Raw genomic sequence first — 7,167 nt, 5'->3', positions numbered from 1 at the left:
CACTCTAACAGACCAGGTTCCACAGACCCAATTTAAAATAATGGCCACAATTAAGATTAATGATTAATCCTAACAGGTCACGGCCCCAGCACAGGTTTGGCACCCAAAAATCACACCAACATGTGTGTGTGTGTGTGTGTGTGTGTGTGTGTGTGTGTGTGTGTATGTGTCTGTGCATGTGTGTGTGAGTATGGGTGTGTCTGTGTGTGTGTGTGTATGGTGTGTGTGTGTGTGAGTATGGGTGTGTCTGTGTGTGTGTGAATCCATCACAGAGAGGGAAGGAGAGCTGATCCAGGGTCAGTCTGCATGCTAAATCCATCACAGTCTGATCCAGTCTGCCCCCCCCCTGCCTTGGAGAGTAGGCAGAGTTCTGGTGATTTTTTTAGGGGGGGGGGCTTGTTCTGCGGGAGCCTCAGCTGTGAGTGCTTATCAGGCCTGTTCAGGCTCCTGAGGGGTTTTGGCACCAGGTGGCTTATGGGTAACTGTGGCAAACAGCAAGCTGTCAGCAGTAAGTGGCTGTGGGGGGCGGGGGGGGCGGGGTTTGGGGTTTGGGAATGGGGTGCCTGAGGAGATACAGTAACCCCAACCAGTCCAAATTCGCTCACTACGTTCCCTCTATATGAAGTGGCGGGGGGAACGGAGGCCAGTAAAACAGCGGGTGGGAGGGAGGGAATCCAGGAAAAACAATGAGCAACACAGACGGAGGGGGAGAGAGAGAGAGGGAGGCAGGGAGGGAGAGATGGAGGGATGGAGGGACGGAGGAAGGGAGAGATGGAGGGACGGAGGAAGGGAGTGATGGAGGGATGGAGGGACAGAGGAAGGGAGAGATGGAGGGATGGAGGGAAAGGAAGGAGAGAGGGATGGAGGGACGGGAGGAGAGAGGAGATGGAGGGAGGAGGAAGGGAGAGATGGAGGGATGGAGGGACGGAGGAAGGAGGATGGAGGGATGGAGGGACAGGAGGAAGGGAGTGATGGAGGGATGGAGGGACAGAGAGGAAGATGGAGGATGGAGGGATGGAGGAAGGGAGTGATGGAGGGATGGAGGAAGGGAGAGATGGAGGGATGGAGGGATGGAGGAAGGGAGTGATGGAGGGATGGAGGGACAGAGGAAGGGAGAGATGGAGGGATGGAGGGACAGAGGAAGGGAGAGATGGAGGGATGGAGGGATGGAGGAAGGGAGTGATGGAGGGATGGAGGAAGGGAGAGATGGAGGGATGGAGGGACGGAGGAAGGGAGAGATGGAGGGATGGAGGGATCTGTGGGGCTCCAACCCTCCAGTGAACACAGCTCTGGGTGTAAATCACAGGGCTTTTCTTTCATTTCTTTCATGCGGGGGGAGGTGGTGGGGGGTTCATTGGGGGGGGGGGGCTCCAAACAACGGCCATGCCATCGGTTGCCATGGTAACGAAAGTCGCACAGAGGCACATGTGGAGAAGCAAATCGCCTACCCTGTCTGCTCCTGCGGCTCGAACATTCAACGGCCTTTCAGGACCAGAGCACTGTGGAATGAAAAACATCACTGCTCTTCTGTTCTCCTTCTCTCTTTCCCTCTCTCTCTCTTCCCCCCCCCCCCCCCACACTCTCTTTCCCCCTCTCTCTCCCTCTCTCTCTCAGTTACTGTGGTCATTACAGAAACAGCGGAGAACACCCAAACAGTCGGCGAGGTTGGTCATTTGCGTTTAAAAACATGTCGGGGAGCCTGATCCTGCATTGAATGATGGAGCGATGGCCAGGATGGCTGAGACAGACGTGGGCTGAGACCCCCGCTGACGGACACTAACCCTAACCCCTAACCCTAACCCTTTCACCAGGATCTGTGGCTGCCCTCCAGCAGGGGACTGCCGATTGGCTAATATGTATGGTCAGGAAGTGACATTGCACTGCGATTGGCTGGGCGGTGGTGTGAAGGTTCTTCTTATGAACAGGGCTGTGTGACAGGATCATGCACAGACACAGAGCAACTGCTGAAACACTGCCCTCAGCAATACAGTCTTTGCAATAACAGACCCAACAGAACCATGAGCAAACCAAAGAGTACCATGAACCAACCAAGCAGAACCATACACAGAATCATAAGCAAACCCAACAGAACCATGAACAGACCCAACAGAACCATAAGCAAACCCAACAGAACCATGAACAGACCCAACAGAGCCATAAGCAAACCCAACAGAACCATGAATGGACCCAACAGAATCATAAGCAAACCCAACAGAACCATGAACAGACCAACAGACCATAGCAAACCCGGGATCCACCCCTGAATTCACAGCCGACCCATCGAGGCCAGCCAATCAGAAGAGTGCTATGCGTGGGGTTTAATGATTTGTTGTGTGTGAGGATGGAGAATCTCTCCCACGGACTTGTGCTGAGCTCAAAAGACCAGGAAATATCTGCGTAGATTTCAGCCGAATATAAACACACTCACACACAGACTCCATCTCTCTCTCTCTCTCACACACACACACACACCTCTCACACATACACTCCCACACAGACTCCATCTCTCTCTCTCACACACACACACACACACACACATACACTCGCACACAGACTCCATCTCACAACCACAGGCCTTCTAGGGACCTGCTCTGCTTTTGGATGGCAGAGAGAGATATATAGCTTTTTGGGCTGCATTATAACAGACATCTAAGGAGCTTAGCAGAGAGATGTTTAACAGCCAAACAGTGAAACCAGAAGAATGCCTCACGTTTTATTATTTTTAAATCTGTTAAATCACTCTATGGAAACAGCACCAGAGCTGCTCAGCGATAGGTTAAGAGGAGAGGAGAAGGTTTTAAGGAGAGGGGAGAGAGCTGATCTCAGCTTTTAACCGCACCACCCCCCCCCCCCCCCCCAGGGGCACATCTCTCTTCACCGCCAATTTCTTGGTCACCAATTTAACCAAAACACAGGCTCCCTCCTGCCGCCTGTCTCCGGCCAGCCCCCGCCCCCCCCCTCGTCTCGCGGAGTGTCCCCCCCCCCCCCACCCGGCTCTCGCACTGTGTGTTTAACATCTGCTCTCCCAGCTCAGACCTTCGACTTCAGCGAGACAGGCCGGCCAACCAGCGCCCAGACCACGAGGAGCCCGGGTTAGGGCCAACGCGCCCAACCGAAGCCTAGGCCCAAGCTGCCCAGACCACCAACCGGTAGGCCAACGGGCCAGAAGCAGGCCAACGCAGCCCAGACCACGAGAGCCCGGTAGGCCAAACCGCGCCGCTGGAACTGAGCACCGAGGCCCCGTGGCCCCGGAACACAGGAGGAGGAGGAGGAGGAGGAGGGCCGAGAGGAGGAAGGGACTGAAGCTCTGGAGGACAGGAACAGAGCGTTAGAGGAGAGCAGAGTTCCTGGTGTCCCAGTTCGGCCGGCCAGGCCAGGGGGAACACCGTTTGGCGCTGAGACGGACAGCTGACGGGCGGGGCGGGCCGGGGCGGGGCGGGCCGGGGCGGGGCGGGGCGGGCCGGGGCGGGCCGGGCCGGGCCGGGGCGGGGCGGAGTGACACGTGTTGAGGCCCGTGAGTTGGCGTGTCTCTCCGGGTCTGTTATTATGGGATAATCGCTCCCATCTGGGCTGCCTGAGCGCACCTCACCTCCAACACAAACACATCCCCCTCATCTGCTCTGCTTACAGCACTGCCATCACACTCTCCTCCACCCTCACCCTCACACTCTCCTCCACCCTCGCCATCGCACTCTCCTCCACCCTCACCCTCACACTCTCCTCCACCCTCGCCATCGCACTCTCCTCCACCCTCACCCTCACACTCTCCTCCACCCTCCCATCGCACTCTCCTCCACCCTCACCACACCTCTCCTCCACCTCTCCTCCACCCTCACCCTCACCTCTCCTCCACCCTCACCATCGCCCTCTCCTCCACCCTCGCCCCTCCACTCTCCTCCACCCTCGCATCCGCCACTCTTCACTCCTCACCATCACCCTCTCCTCCACCCTCGCCATCACACTCTCCTCCACCCTCACCCTCACACTCTCCTCCACCCTCACCATCGCACTCTCCTCCACCCTCACCATCACCCTCTCCTCCACCCTCTCCTCCACCCTCACCCTCACACTCTCCTCCACCCCCACCATCGCCCTCTCCTCCACCCTCACACTCTCCTCCACCCTCACCCTCACACTCTCCTCCCCTCACCATCACCCTCTCCTCCACCCTCACACTCTCCTCCACCCTCGCCATCGCACTCTCCTCCACCCTCACCATCACCCTCTCCTCCACCCTCTCCTCCACCCTCACCCTCACACTCTCCTCCACCCCCACCATCGCCCTCTCCTCCACCCTCACCATTCGGGCCTCTCCAGCATCTTCCATTTCCGCCCGTTTAGGGAAATTAATCCGCGCTGACGTGGAGACTTTTCACTCCAGGAAAATATGAACGCCAAGAAATAAGATCTGAGGAGAAATCACTAATTTTAGCTTTTACTTATTTATTTATCTTTAGGCCACAATATTTAAAAACATAAATCCCTTTAAGCAGCCTTGGTGGAATATTGTAATTCTCTTTCATTACCATGGCAACTCCTTCTGGCAGTAACTATTTAACCACACCACAGTGCTACAGACATGACTGCAGCCAGCCACAGCTGAAGCTGATTTTACACCCTACAGGCCACACAGTGCTGCAGGAGAGCCATGACTATTTTACACCCTACAGGACCACAGTACTGCAGGGAGCTGACTATTAACCAACAGTACAAGGAGAGCCAGTGACTATTTTACACCCTACAGGCCACACAGTGCTACAGGAGAGCCATTGACTATTTTACACCCTACAGGCCACACAGTACTACAGGAGAGCCAGTGACTATTTTACACCCTACAGGCCACACAGTGCTACAGGAGAGCCAGTGACTATTTTACACCCTACAGACCACACAGTACTACAGGAGAGCCAGTGACTATTTTACACCCTACAGACCACACAGTACTACAGGAGAGCCAGTGACTATTTTACACCCTACAGGCCACACAGGAGCCCAAAAAAGGTTTTACACCCCCAGCCAGATTAAACATGACCTGTTCAGCAGCACAGCATAAAGAGTTCACCTGAAAGAGTTTACTCGCAACTGAGACCATTCACCTGAGAGTGACTTTTCCAGAAGAACAGCCCTGAACCTGTGGCTCAGGTTCAAGTGAAGACCCAACTCACCCCCTCAAAGCCATTGGGTTTCTCTAAGAGAAGAGAGAGTGAGCAAACCAGTCACTCTACAGCAGCCACCCCGCTTACCCCCCCCCCGCCCCCGCAATCACCCAACCCTACGCTTACCCCCACCGCAACAAACACCCCTACCAGCTAACACCCACTCACCCCTCAACACCCCCACACCCTACCCTGAAACCTGAACACCCACACACCTACCCTGCTACCCACTGCAACCACCCCCACACACCCTACCCTGAACACCCCCCCGCAACCACACCCCACACACCCCTACCCTGACTACCCCACCCCTGCAATCACACCCCCACACACCCCTACCCTAACACCCCCCCCGAACCACACCCCCACACACCCCTACCCCTGACTACCCCACCCCTGCAATCACACCCCACACACCCCTACCCCTGAACACCCCCCCTCGCAACACACCCCACACACCCCTACCCTAACACCCCACCCCTGCAATCACACCCCACACACCCCTACCCCTGAACACCCCCCGCAACACACCCCACACACCCCTACCCCTGACTACCCCCACCCTGCAATCACACCCCACACACCCCTACCCCTGAACACCCCCCTCGCAACCACACCCCCACACACCCTACCCTGACTACCCCACCCTGCAATCACACCCAACACACCCCTACCCCTGAACACCCCCCCCCCCGCAACGACACCCCCACACACCCTACCCTGACCACCCCCCCCCACACCCCCACCCCGTTCCCTCCCTGACAGAGAAACGCGTTTAATTACTGCGTGCTGGTTTATTTTAGAAAGGCTCCTGTTAGCTTTCCATCTGTAAACATTATCAGCGTTCTTCTCCCTCGCCAACGGCCCGGCCAATCAGCAGTGCCCTGGAGCTGCGTTTAAAATACCGGCCGACACAGATAGAGCCGGGATAAGGGGGGTGGGGTGGGGGGGGGGGGGGGGAGGAAGAGAGAGAGACAGAGGGAGAGAGCTAGCCCATATTCTGGAAGACTGCTCTGGTTGCTTTTATATTCTCTTTTCACATATAACTGCATACAGCATGTATAAGCACATGGACCCTAAAGATCTGGACCTACAGAAGAGTGAGCAGGAAAAAAGAGTGAGCAGGAAAGAAGAGTGAGCAGGAGAAAAGGAGAGAGGGGGAGAAAAGCAGAGAGAGGAGAGGGGAGAAAAGGAGAGAGGGGGAGAGAAGGAGAGAGCAGGAGAGAAGGAGAGAGCAGGAGAAAAGGAGAGAGGGGGAGAAAAGGAGAGAGGGGGATCTAAGGCAGTTATTCCTAAACTGTTCAGTTAGGCTCTCGGTTTGGACTCATTTAATGACATCTGGAATCACATCTTTAAGTGCAGGGCTGGGTCTGACTCTGGGGAAGTAATCTGGTGTTGGTTTATTTCCAAATCACCCCACGAGTGACCACATTTACAAGTAAACAAACTAACATTAGCCAAAACAAAATAAAACTTTAGTCCAACTAATATTTTCCAAAATTGATTAAATCTGGTAAGATGGCCCACTCGAGATGAACAGAACAACTGCATTAGAAGGTAAAATCTAAAAAGCTTGAGCCCAGTGATATTATATGAATGAATTTTCCCCAATATTGGAACACAGGAAGCCATTTTCTCACTTCGATGCTGAAGTAAAAATATTCCTCTGCTGTATGCAGATGATCGGCTGCTTCTTTAAGCCACAAAAGATTTAAATCTCGATTTGCTGGAACAGTACTGCCAATAAGGACAAAAACCATTGTAATACTGACCTGAGAACAGTACTGGCAATAAGGACAAAAACCATCATAATACTGACCTGAGAACAGTACTGCCAATAAGGACAAAAACCATCGTAATACTGACCTGAGAACAGCAGGCATTGCTTTACCTGCGACAACAAATATGCAACACACAACAAACCTGGGGCTAAAAATCAGCTCAACAGGAAAAGGAAGTGAGCAGGGAATCATGGGCCACATTTAGGCCAGGCAATTCTGAATACGTATAC

The sequence above is a fragment of the Anguilla rostrata genome, chromosome 8, assembly GCF_018555375.3.
Source record: "Anguilla rostrata isolate EN2019 chromosome 8, ASM1855537v3, whole genome shotgun sequence".
Taxonomy (NCBI): domain Eukaryota; kingdom Metazoa; phylum Chordata; class Actinopteri; order Anguilliformes; family Anguillidae; genus Anguilla; species Anguilla rostrata.
Note: the sequence above shows the minus strand (reverse complement) of the source record.